The sequence below is a fragment of the Heterocephalus glaber genome, unplaced genomic scaffold (genome assembly GCF_053883595.1).
Source record: "Heterocephalus glaber isolate CG9 unplaced genomic scaffold, H.glaber_assembly_v1.0 deba00001687, whole genome shotgun sequence".
NCBI classification, from domain to species: Eukaryota; Metazoa; Chordata; class Mammalia; order Rodentia; family Bathyergidae; genus Heterocephalus; species Heterocephalus glaber.
In genome coordinates, this window is record NW_028258412.1 from 6,196,067 (window position 1) to 6,209,579 (window position 13,513).

Below are 13,513 nucleotides of genomic sequence, written 5' to 3' on the forward strand. Positions count from 1 at the left end.
AGTTCAGGCTGGCCTTGAACTCACTATGTAGCCTAGGCGGACCTCGAACTCATGACAATCCTCCTGCTTCAACTTCCAAGGGCTAGGATTACAGGCATGTACCACCCTGCCTGGCCACATTTTCCAAAATTAAAATTAAACTTGAAAAAAGTTGAACTTGAATTTTACCATTGGGCAACAGATTCAATCAGCTGTTTTATTTGTAGTGATAGATTCACTTTGTACATTTTTTGAGAAAATGTCTGCCACATACCCAAATCTGAATAACTAGTTTGTATGTGGACCATCCTTTTAAGTAAAAATAGTGTTCCTAAAAAGGAGGGTAGTTTATCTTGCAACTCATAAAGTGCTTTATGCATTGGAAATAACTGCTTAGTGGGCATAGGGTTTTATTTTAGAGTGATGGAAATGTTTTGGAATGGGATAGAGATGGTGGTTGCTTAACATTGTGACTGTATTCAATGCTCTTAATTTGTTCATTTTTTTGTTTTGTTTTTTAGTTTGTTCACTTTAAAATGATTAATTTTTTGTTATGTGAATTTCAGCTCAGTAAAAAAAAAATGCTTTCAAGGGCTGGGGATTTAGCTCAGTGGTTTCGCCGCCTGCTGTGCAAGTGCAAGGACCCAAGTTCGATCCCCGGTACCAAAAAACAAAGAAACAAAACAACAAAAAACAGAACAAAACAAAAAATGCTTTCTATGTAATTTCCATTTGCTCCCCAGAATAGTAAAAAGACTTCTATTCCAAGATCTAGAGTTAATAAAATTGATTTTTTTACTGATGCATAAAGAATATTCTGAAGTAAAACTGACATTTTATTTACTACCAGTGCATGTTGGTAATGAATACAATAGCTACTAGTACATATTGTGCCATTGCTTTAATTTGTGACAGAGTGCCAATAATTTACTACTTTCACCATTAGTGCAAATGTCAACATGATAAAAAAAAGTGGGGGCAAATAATTATGAGTATTATTATGAAAATAGTTTTGACCCATATGGAACTTTGAAAATGTCTGTAGGCCCCAAGGACCTGTTGATCACACTTTGAGAATCATTGCTCTTCATTGAATTTAAACTGCAGTAGAGGTGCAGTGTGATGTCTGGAAAATCATGAGAGACTTTGAATCACAGAAATATGATTCAATTCTAGTTTCTGTCAGCCCCTGGACAAGTGGGTCTTCAATGACTAAAAGTCATAGTTACCCCTGTCTGTGGCTGGGCTGGAAGGTGAAGGAGATGCTGATTCACTGTAAGAGTATGGGGATAAGCCACACAATGCATTCAATGAAATAAATGACTTTTACCATTAAGCAGCAGAAGTTAGTGCTGGGAAGCCTGCATTTCCGGGGACTGAGGGACCCTATGTCACTCTAGGGAGCCTCTACTCTTCGTCAGTCAGCCTTTCCATCTGTCTTAGGCTACTTCAAAGAGTCCCTAAACAGCTGGAAGAACATTTTCAGCTTTGAATAGCATGGGGGAATGAGGCTGAAAGGATAGCGGGTGGAAAGGAAGGTTGGGAGGGTAGAGGGAGCCACTCACATGAGAGTCAGGGCCAAGAAGAAAAGAAGCCTTCACTGAGCCTAGGTTCATTTCCTCTCTCTTTGAATCACCATATAAAATTAGGACCTTGTCTTCAACCAGTTACAAGGATACTGTTCATTGTTTTTTTTTTTTTTGGTACTGGGGATCAAACTCAGGACCTTGCACTTGCGAGGCAGGTGCTGTGCCAGGTTCCGGATTCAGTTGAAGATTCTTTTAACCCAGATTAAAAGATAGAGATAGTCTATCTATGATATTCTATCATGACATGATAGAATGTGAATATGACATGCCAACCTGTTTGCTCTCTCCTCATCGGTATCTGGGAACTGTGGAATTGGCTGAGTGGATGTTACCTGCCCATTTGCTGAACCCTTTGTCCACCTCATTGGGCACTAATTAGCCTGGAGTTGAGTGGTAGCATCAGTCAAATCAATGGCCACCCACCTATGGAAATCCACTCTAATGCCTTTCTGAGAGCTGGGTAGAACAATTTCTACCCACAGAGGACTGATGACTGATGACTGATGAGAACTTTGGATAGTGGGATAAATGTGGAAAAACATTTTATTGTTATTTTTTGTTTACTGTCATTTATCTAATCTATTTCTTTTCTTATACTAACAGGGTATAATTACATACAGAAAGGAGACATTAGGATAGCAACAAATAAATTAAAGTAGGTTTCACCAGGTGTGGTGGTGCACACCTGTAATCCCAGCACTCAGGAGGCTGAGGCAGGAGGATGGCCAAGAGTTCAAGGCCAGCCTGGGCTACATAGTGAGTTCAAGGGCAAACTGTATTACAAAGTGAGACCCTGTCTTCAAAAAAAAAAAGTGTAAGTTTCAATACTCAGCACCACAAGAAAGAAAGGTGAGCCTACTTTAAAGGCCAATAAGAGGTCACTGTTGAGCTTCAAATTTAGCCTTGGTCTTTCTGGAGGCCAGTGAAAAGATGGAAAGATAGACACCATCAGCAGCATAACACTAGCTGTCAGAAAGGAGGAAACAACTAGTTTTTCTGAGAGTTAAAGAAAGGCTTGCATAACTCTGAACTGTATTGTAATTTCCTACTTGAGTTTGTTTTGAGACAGTCTTGCTATCTATTCCAGGCTGTCCTTGAACTCACTACAGGCATGCACCACCATGATCAGCTCCTTACTTGAGATTTTATTTTAGGGAATCTTGTCACGTAGTGGGGTAGTACAGCCTAGTGAGTGAAAGCAGTTTTTCTTGTCTGTTGGCTTTGGATTTGAATTTTGTTTTAATAAGTGTAGCTTATTCTGGGCTTTATTTTCTTCATCTGTAAAATGGAGACAACAGCAAAATACCTGTTAAAATTGTTATAAAGATTTATCTCTAAATTAACCAGGAAATTTGATGCCTACCCCTTGTCTTGCATAATTCAAGGTTATGGTGATAAGACAAGATTATTATCTTCAAGTAGTTCTTACATTTTAGTGGGATAGAAAGACAATAATCGTTGAAAATAAACACAATTTTCCAAAGTATTATGGAAAGAAGTACAACAAATCCAGGGGTAGAATTCATTTGACTTGTTTGTCTCAGCCATTTTCCAGAGAAGTGAAGGGCACAGTGTTTTTTTGTTTGTTTGTTTGTTTGTTTTGTTACGGGGGGGGGGGGGACTTGGGTCCTTGTGCTTGGCTTGCGCAGCAGGCAGCAAAACCACTGAGCTAAATCCCCGGCCCTAAGGGCACAATGTTAAAATGCAAAGGTAATGCAGTCTTGGAATGTGGAATTCTGCAGGCTAGTGTGGATAGGTTTTAATTTTTGTTTTTGTTTGACAACTCACTTTTCCATTGTGCTTTTGATTAGGAGCTGAGGTTGAGATAGTTTGAAATTGTATTCTGAGCATAACTTCTAGCACACTGTATTTATATGTGTATTAAATTAGTTTTATTTCAACTCTATCGAGATTTACTAGTAAGTAGAATGAGTCCTGCCCAGGGGTGTAGATCTTGGAAAAGATGCCTCCTGAAAATCTGTAGGACGATCTTTGTTTTTCTTCATTCTAATATGTCACCTTTCTTCTCAGTCCATTTCTTATCTGCTTAGCCCTTTTTAGGCCGCTCTCCTCCGGGAGTCACTCCCCTGCCGGGTGCCTTCTATCGGCCTGCGACCACGCCCACATTCTGGGGCGTGACCTGAGGCCTCGGCCCCGCCTCCGTTCAACCCGCGGTAGCCGCCTCCTTTTCCCTGACCGCCCACCTTGCGCAGTGGCGTGCGCGCGCCCCCGCTCGAGGCCCGGCTCAGCATCGGGAGCGCGCTCTGTGTGGCCGCTGCCGCCATGTTGTTGTGGTTGTGAGAAGGCGGCGGCAGCGGCGGAGGAGCAGCCGGACGAGAAGCTCCAGCGGCCGAGCCCTGCCCCCGCACCGGCCCTGGCTAGGAGCCTCGTGGGGTGGCGCAGGAGGCCGTGCCGTGGCGGGCTTCGCCATGTCCTGCCGCCCGGTAAGAAGCCCACCCCCAGTCGCTTGGGGTGGCGAGGAGGAGCTGGAGGAGGGGCCGCCCTCGGCCCCGGGGTGGCCGCTGTCACACTCCGAGGAGGCAGTGGCCTGTCGGGGGCTGGGGATGGCTTTTGGGGCCCGCGGGGTGGCCGACGCCGCCAGGGGGAGGCGCAGCGAGTGGGAGAGTGGCGGCCGGACTCGGCCCGGACCCTAGGCGCGGGGGAGGCGGGGTCCCGGGCCTCGGCGGCCTTCTCTGACCTGGTGAGGACGAGCGATGGGGAGCAGGGTGTGGGGGCTCTGCCTCTCGAGCGCCCGGGCAAATGCTAGTGGATCCCTGGGAGGTGGGTGTGGGTCCCTCGGCCGCGACTGGGGTCTGTGGGTATCTACTGTGTCTAGAGGCCGGAGGTCGGGGACCATTTGGAGCCCCTGGGCGAACTGTGCGGGCCCAGGCCTTGTGGGAAGGAGGAGTGGCCGCCTGACTGCAGCCGGGCAGCCTCCCGACCTGGTAGTACTTTGGTGGGAAGGACAGTTTGGGGGCCGTTGAAGGATCACCGGGAGCACTAGTCAAACGACTCCGCAAAAGATAACAATGTATTTCTTGGTTAGAAATTGTGTTGGAGTTACTGCATCTCAGGACCAAAAGATTATATTGTTGGTTATACATGGGGCTGGAAAACTTATCTCAAAATTACGGGGTGGATTTTATGGCCACTTTAATAGGCCCTTTTCGAGTCTGATAATCTCACTTGTGAATTTTGCACTCCTGTTATTTATGTTCAAGTGTCTTCTTCAGATCCATCCGAAATTCTTTTTTTTCTTTCATCCGAAATTCTTATTCTAGTATCTTGACGTGTTTTCTGACATCTGTTTTTCATATAAAAAAGTGCATATTCTGGTTGAGGTTCAACTTAGTTTCTCATATTGTGCACAGTAATGCCATTAGAGGTTGTTGAATTACAGGAGGTTTTAATTTTTTTAATGTAAAATGTTTGTGATTTGTCCATGGAGAGGTTATGGGAACCTTGACTTTTTAAATTTAAAGCTGTTTCAGTATGGCAAGAGAAATGATCTCTGTTGTTTTTGCTTGCAAACCAAGTAAGGTATGTTGGTAGCCTTCAGCCACGTTATTAAACTAAATTTGGAGGGTTCTAGAATTTTAGATTGGCTGTATAAAGGCCTCTTTCAACTCCACCTCCCTCTCCAGGTGACCCAGAGCAGTTCCTGTTACTGGCACGGTGGTGCAGTCTCACTTGTAGTTAATGGCAAGCCGTAGAACTAGTGTCTCAGTTTATATGCCAGGTTCTTTAGTTCAGTGGTCACCTAAAGATTAGTCATTAGAAATACTAGGCATTGCCTAAAATGCTGATTCTTGGGTCTCATGTAGAACCTGGTAAATTAAAATCTCTGCAAATGGACCCTGGGAAAGTCTAGGCTTATAAAACTCCCCAAATGACTGGTCTGCCAGAGGTGCGAACCTCTGCATTAGGTCGAGTATTCCAAAGAATTACCATTAATTAAATGACTTCTGAGACAGCTTTTAATTATGTATAGCTCTTTGTTTGAGAGGTAGGGAAGAAGGGGAAACATGAGAAATGTAAAACTGCAAATTGAAGATCTTTTAAAATATAACAGATTTGTGTAGGGGAAACAGGTTTGCTTCAAAAGTTGTTTCTCCACAAGCCATTAGGAACATCTACTAAAAGTAGATGGCTGCTTAACTGGAGGTATATCCAGAGATACACTGAAGAATTCAGAGGGAAGAAACAGCAAATGTAAGGCAGTAAATTTGCTTCTGACTCCACAGAGGTCTCCTGAAGGTGTTTCCCAGCATCTCAATGTTATGGTTGCTCCTAAACCATCTAACTCAAGAGTTTTCTAGTAAAGTGAAGGGTAGGATGGGTGTGTTAGCAGTCATTTGAGACCAGGGTTATGAACCAGGAAGGTTTAATGTGAATTGTGAAAAGTTCTTAAAATTTGGACCAAGCTGTGAGGAGTGGTAAAGTCAGTTGAAAAATCTACTGTAAGTCCTGGTTAACACCTTCTGTGGTAAACTGGACTCCTGAGTTACCAAAGGAAGTATTCATGTTTCAGAGGGGATGTGGTGAATGTTGTTATAAGTTTGGAAGAGGTGGAAGAAAGTGTTCTTATGGTTGTGTAGGGTAGTGAAGGATTTTGGTAAATATCCTGTCATTTCATAGAGTAGTAATTTTAGAGAAGTACAGCCAGTTGTCCACAAGAGCCAGAGGCCATGTCTGTTTTCTTCCCTGGTGTCCCCAGTACTTAGCACAGTGCTCAGCATATTCTATGCCCTCAGATTTTGAGTAAATGAATAGTGTTGGTATAGGTAAAAGAACAGTTATGGAGGTTGATAACAGTATTAGTTATTAAAAGCCACTTGATACCTTGCATTAGATTGAAGAGCCAGTTTTCAGTTCTTATTGTTTGTAGCTTTTGATGTTCCTTCAAGAGCTTTGTTTTTTTGTTTTTACTTTTTGTTTATTTTTTTGAGACAAGATCTTGCTATGTAGGTCAGGCTGTCTTTGAACTCACTATGCCAGGCTGGCCTTGAATTTGCAGTGATCCCCCTGCCTTAGCTACTACAACGTGCACCACCATGCTTGGCTGAGATATGGGCTGAAATACAATTTTCTACAAAAACTGTCAGTGAACAGTAGCCTGTCTCTTAGTTTTTGAGTCTTAATAGTTTTAGGTGTTAATGACTTTTTTTTTGCTACCAGGGATTAAACTCAGGTCCTTGCGCTTGCCAGGCAGGCATGCTGCCACTGAGCTAAATCCCCGGCCCTGTGAATGACTTTTTAAAATGTGTACATTTTATTAAAAGCAGAGGTAGTAAAGAGTGATGGAAAGCTCTGGATTGGCAGACAAACACAAATTCTGATTACATTTGGGTCATTAATTGCTGTTGGCAACGTCATTTAACTTCTCTGGGCTTAGGTTTCCTCATCTATACAATTAAGGGCCTGTACTCATTGACTGCTTGGTCTGATCCTGCACATCTCATCTCATATAGGTAGGTGAGTATTTTTCATGTAAAAGAAACAGTGTTCTTGGGTTTTGCTTTTAGCTTATGGATTTTACACTTTGTCCAGAAGTGCTCTGAAAATTGAGTGCATGTTGCAAGTATTATGCAGAAACAACATGGTTATGCTGTTGTAATTCACTTAGTGTTGAAATCAAATCGGGTTTCACATAAAGAACTTCATAATTTGGTGTGAAGCCACAAGACTAAGAATGGTTTGGGAGATGTTTGTGCAATTTATGTGGCTAGTTGTTTCTTTTCTTTTTTGTTTTTTTTGGTACCGGGGATTGAACTGGGGTCCTTCCGCTTGCAAGGCAGGCGGTGGAACCATTGAGCTAAATTAAATCCCTGGTCCTTGGGTAGTTGTTTCTTACGGACCACCCAGTTCTTTAATTTTCTATGGTGAATTTAAATGTAATTTTACAATCAGTGAAACATTACCTTAAATTTAAGACAGAATATGAAATCACATCCATTTTGGATTATATTAGGATTCTTAGTAATTTTAGAGGCTACCAAAGTTATAAATGTCTCATTGCTCTTTTTAATCTTAATTTTGTGGTATTAATGGTGATATCATGCATTATTCTTCAATTTTGTACCATATCTAGAAACATCATAAATCTTTTAAGTTCATATTGATATTAAATGTTCAAAACAAAAATTGTTTTAGAGTGACAGTGAATTGACCAGTATGCCTTGGGTTCAAGCCTAGCTTTTGCTCCTCCTCTTGTTTATAGCAAACTACATAACCCCTCTGGGCTCCAGTTCCTTCATTAGTAAAGGAGAAAGATCAACCTCTCTACTTATTACACAGGCTGTTAGGGCAGATCAAATGGAATAGTGTATATGAAAAGCAATCTAAATATGTAAGAGGATGTTATTGACCTAGAATCCTTCTGTATTAAAACCCTAGTTTTTGGGGAGGGGTGAGTTGGCTTTTGGAGCACTGGGAACCTGGTACATGTCAAGGGCAGAATTTCCTAACATCACTGATAGAGCAACAGAAAAGGTTTTTGCTTTTGTGTTCTGCCTGGAGAAACCTTTCAGCCCTTTCATCTGCCAGTAGGAATAGTCACAGTGTTGCAGGGACTTCACAGGAATCTGGGATGTCTCATGTTTGTGCCAAGGCCCCGCCCTTGCTATATTTCACCCATTTTCTTAATGTTGGAGCCGTGGTGGAAGGTAATAGGAACAAGTTTAGTACATTCAGAATGAAGTTTTAGAACTTTCTAAATAGGTGGCAGTGTCATAGGGCAGTGAAAGCAATGTGGTTATTTTAAAAAGCATTAAAATATATCAGTACATTACCTCTGATAAAAGTAAGTATTGATTTGGGAAACTTACTAATCTTTTAATATGTTTCTGTTTACTGGGATGCAATGTAAAAATTATTTTTTCTTATGGTAAAGCTTTGAAAGTAGCTTAGGCATATGGTACCTTGGCAGTGCAGGTAGAATGACTGAAATAGTAAGACACAACTGGGATCTTTGGTAGCACTTGTAATCCCAGCTGTTTGAGAGGCTAGCCTGAGGAATTTAACTAGACTTTGTCTCAAAGAAACAAAAGGACTGAAGGAGGCCTTGATTCCTGATTCAATTCCTAATACAAGAAACAAGAACAAGAAAAAAAATAAGGCATAAAACAAATGAAAAGCAAAAAAAAAAAATTGTGAGGTTGGGTTACATTAAGACTATTCTTTTTTTTTTTTGGTACTGGGGTTTGAACTTGGGTCCTTGCGCTTGTGCAGCAGGTGGTGAAACCACTGAGCTAAATCCCCGGCCCAAGACTTTTTTTTTTTGGTACTGGGGATCGAACTTGGGACCTTGTGCCAGAACCACTGAGCTAAATCCCTGGCCCCCAAGACTATTCTGATTGTTCTGTTATAAATTGTTGATTTAATGAACAGAGTTAGTACATAAATTTATGCTAATTATTTTCTTTTGCGCCAGTAAGAGTGCTTATGAGAAAAGCATTGTTTTCTGATTTTTTATTTTTTATTTTTTATTTTTTGCGGTACCGGGGATTAAACTCAGGACTTTGCCACTTGGGAGGCAGGTGCGGCACCACTGAGCTAAATCCCGGACCCATTTTCTCATAAGATAAGAGTAGTTGGCTGGGAATGGTAGTGTGTGCACACCTGTAATCCCAGCAGTTTGGGAGACTTGAGAAGGAGGATTACAAGTTTGAGCCCAGGCTGGACAATTTTAGTGTGTTAGGAGACCTTGTCTCAGCAAACAAAACCCCGAGGCTGGGGGATTTAGCTCAGTGGTTCTGCTGCCTGCCTCGCAAGCGCAAGGACCCGAGTTCAATGACGTTTGATGATCCCCAGTACCAAAAACCAAAAAACCAAAACAAACAAAAGCCCTGTTTCAGTACAGAAAGTCCTGGTTCTAACCCCAGTACCAAAACCAAAACAGAACAAAACAAAACAATAAAAGATTAGAGTACTTGGCAACCACAAAGGTATTGCCTTGGTGCTTACTACTACAGAGTATCATCTTGGTTATGTCCTGGCTAAGATCTATTATGTGCCTATTTAAGTCTTTACACAATGTTTAGGATGATTCTTATTTTGGTACCGGGGATCGAACTCAGGACCTTGTGCTTGCGAGGTAGGCCCCAGAACCACTGAGCTAAATCCCCAGCCAAGGATGATTCTATTACAAGAGAAAATAGCAACCTTTTCTGATTTCAGTTCTCTGGGATGAAATCTAATTTGTTTAAGTACCTAATGCTTTTGTAATTCAGTTGCAGAAGAGAAGTGGGAATACATTTGCCTAAATTATTATTATTCATTTGTCTAAATTATTCATAGATTGATAATCTGGCAAAATGTAAAGAAATTTATATTTTATTTTATATTTTGGCAGTACTGGGGATTAAAGCCAGGGCCTTTTCACTGAGCTACATCCCCAGACTTTTTAAAAATTTTTTTATTTTGTGACAGGGTCTCACTAAGTTACTGAGTCTCCCAGGCTGGGCTTGAATTTACTGTCTTCCTACTTCAGCCTCCTAGAGTGCTGGGATTACAGGTGTGTGCCACCACACCCAGCTTCTGTCACAATTTTCAAATAAGTATATTGATAAATCATCACAAAATTGGGAAGAATTGACTAAAGACAAGATGATTAATTTGAAATAGGGTTATTCTTTGTTCCATGCCTTTCATTTTTTATAATATAAATCAAATATGTAATTAAGTTTTTAGACTGATTCCACAAACCGTATGGGAAAGCAGAGTTTGGGAGTTGATAAGGAGTTTGAACTTAATCTCATTTTTAATTTCAAAATGAAACTGTTTCAGTTATAAAAGCTACCATACATGTTAGTCATAAAAAATTATAAGAAACAAGAAAGCAACAGTTGAGACAACCCAGGAGAATAAGAGATGGCCTATCATCTCACTTAGAAGTAATACTTAATGTTTATTCCCTGTATATATTGTCTGTTGAAATACTTAAAAAACAATTTTTCTTTTTCTTTTTTTGGTACCAGGGATCGAACTCAGGTCCTTGCGCTTGCACAGCAGGCAGCAAAACCACTGAGCTAAATCCCCAGCCCCAAAAACAATTTTTCATGTGAAATTGATATTCTCTTACTGGGCATTACAGTATTCTGTAATATGAATGCATCATAGTTTATAGCAATTTCCTGTTGTCAGTGTATATTGCTAATATTTTCTTAAAACTGCTTTGATGAACTTGTTTGAACATTTTTTTTTTTGGTATCGGGGATCGAACTCAGGACCTTGTGCTTTTGAGGCAGGTGCTGGAACCACTGAGCTAAATCCCTGGCCCTCTTAGGTAAATTCTTAAAAGTGGGGATATCAGGTGAAAGTGGTGTGTGTGTGTGTGTGTGTGTGTGTGTGTGTGTGTGTATTTGTATTTGTGTATGTATGCCTGTGATTGAATCCAGAGCCTTACACATAGTAATAAGCACACTATCACTGAGTTATTCCCTTACCCCCTAGTTCATGTGATTTCACAGTATCCTATAGAAGATAGGATGTCTGTTTTAAACTCTTATGAACAGCTGGACATGGTGGTACATGCCTGTAATCCGAGTACTGAGGATGCTGAAAAAGGAGGATCACTGCTAGTTTGACAGCAGCCTGGGCTACATAGTGAGTTCAAGACCAGCCTGAACTATATATAGCGAGACCCTGTCTCAAAAAAAAAAAAAAAAAAGTTAAATTCCTATGAATCACATATTAGTGTCCAATTCCATATGTGTGTATATTACATATACATATATGTGAGGTATGATCAAAATATATAGTGACTATTTAAATTAAAAAGTTTTCTTACAGTGAAAGACATTGCCATTAATCCTTTTCAGAATACTCCCTCTCACTTCACATTTATCCTATCATTCTTGCCCCCATTGATTGATTGAGTGATTGGTACAGGGGATCGAACCTCGGGACCTTGCGCTTGTGAGGCAGGTGGCAGAAGCACTGAGCTAAATCCCTGGCCCTAAATGAGTTTTCACATGTCTTCCAGTCTTTGCTTTTTTGTTTGTTTGTTTGTTTTTTGGTACTGGGGATTGAACTCAGGACCTTTCGCTTGTGAGGCAGGTGTGGTTCCACTGAGCTAAATCCCCAGCCCTAGTCTTTGCTTTTATAGACAGGAAATTTGGTGTTTTTTTTGGTACCGGGGATCAAACTCAGGACCTTGTGCTGGCATGGCAAGCACAGTGCCACTGAGCTAAATCACTGGCCCTCTTGCCCCCCACCCCTTTTTTTTTCCTCTTTGGTACCAGGGATCGAACTCAGGTCCTTTCACTTGTGAGGCAGGTGGTGGAACCACTGAGCTACATCTCCGGCCCTCTTGCCCCTTTTTGAAGCAGTTCTGGAAGCCCTCTTTCATGAGTGTCTTTATGAAGTGTGATAAAATACACCTGCTGCTGCGGAGTGCCATCCAATAGAAAGACAGGTTCATAAAAACATTATGATGTGTTCTTATCCTTTTTTTTTTTTTTGGTACCGGAGATTGAACTCTGGTCCTTGGACTTTTGAGGCAGGAGGTGAAACCACTGAGCTAAATCACTGGCCCTGTTCTCATCCATCTTAATTTTTAATTTTTATTTTTGGTACTGGGGATCGAACTCGGGTCCTTGCTCTTTCTCAGCAGGCGGCGAAACCACTGAGCCAAATCCCCGACTCTCATCCATCTTATTCACTGATTCTGGCACTGTGCAACTTCCGGGTCTTGCCTAAAGTCAAAGTTACTATGAAAGGTAAATGTTTTGAATTGATTCAGGACATATATTTAGTCTTGAGAGTGCATTGAAGACACTCACAAAAAGAGGACTTCCACAAGGTCCTGAGTTCAATGCCCAGTACTGGGAAAAAAAAAGAGGACTTCCAAAACTGCTTCAGAAAGTGCTAGGAATGATGGGATAAGTGTGTTTCAAGCTAGAGGGAATATTTTGAGGGGAATAATGGTGATGTGTCTTTTACTGTAGTAAATTTAAAAAGTAAACATTTGTTGTATTTTTAATCATAATATTTTAAACATTTTAGTATGCATGTATGTCTTGCCAAGTTGTCCACACACACTGGCCTCTAACTTGTGATCCTTCTGCCCCAGCCTACTGAGTAGCTAGGATTATAGCTGTGTGCTGTGTCTAGCAAATTTCATATGTTCTTTCAAGCAATTTACCACCTTTTTTTTGTTTGTTTTGAATCAGGATCTCACTTTGGTCCTGGCTGGCCTGGAACTCCCTATATAGCACAGGCTAGCCTCAAACTTGCAATCTTCCTGCCTCAACATTGAAAGTTCTGGGATTACAGGTGTATGCTACCATGCCCAGCTGTAGTTTACCAATTTTAGCTTGTTATGGGGAATCTAAAATAGTTTGGATTATTTGGAATAGGTCTTTATTTAGGATTTATCTCTACAGTTTAATTCTGTGGAGGGGGGAGGTAAAAATGAGTTAAATAACAAGGGAATACTTGAGACTAGTGTTTCTAAACTTTTTGATTGATCATCCTGTCATTAAACATTTTTTGAGTACTGTATTAATCCTCAATCCTTAGGTATTTAATTTACAAACAATATACATATAGAAACTGATTATTATGTATAAGCTGTAAGCCAAGAAAATTAACAAGGATGAAAATTAAAAATAAAGTTCATGTGTCTTCTTCCTGTATTCCAGGGGAGCATCTTGGGTTCCCTTTTTCTGTGAGACAGGGTCTCACTATGTAGTTCAGGCTGGTCTTGAGATCACTATGTAGCCCAGGCTGGCCTCAAACTCCCAGCTATCCTTCTACCTCAGCCTCCCAAGTTCTGGGATTATAGGCGTATGCCATCATGCCTGGCCTTGGGTTCTCTTTGAGTTGTTTATAATTTGTTTTGGATACCACTGCTTTAGACTCTTAAAATTTAATGTTACATTTTTATGGATGATTGTTTTTAGACATTTCACTAGTTTTATTTGTTTTTTTGTTTTTTTTTG

At 40.9% G+C, this 13,513-nt stretch overlaps 1 protein-coding gene across 6 annotated transcripts in view; it reads left to right on the forward strand.

The window, feature by feature from the left end:
- The first annotated feature begins 3,931 nt into the window (after nt 1–3,931).
- Mtmr3 (myotubularin related protein 3) overlaps nt 3,932–13,513 on the forward strand; it is a 142,271-nt gene continuing 132,689 nt past the window's right edge. For all 6 annotated transcript variants that reach the window (XM_021257182.2, XM_021257181.2, XM_087198146.1 and 3 more), the window contains exon 1: nt 3,932–4,012. The gene's annotated coding sequence lies outside the window, so the exon portion shown is untranslated. The remainder of the gene's footprint in view (nt 4,013–13,513) is intronic.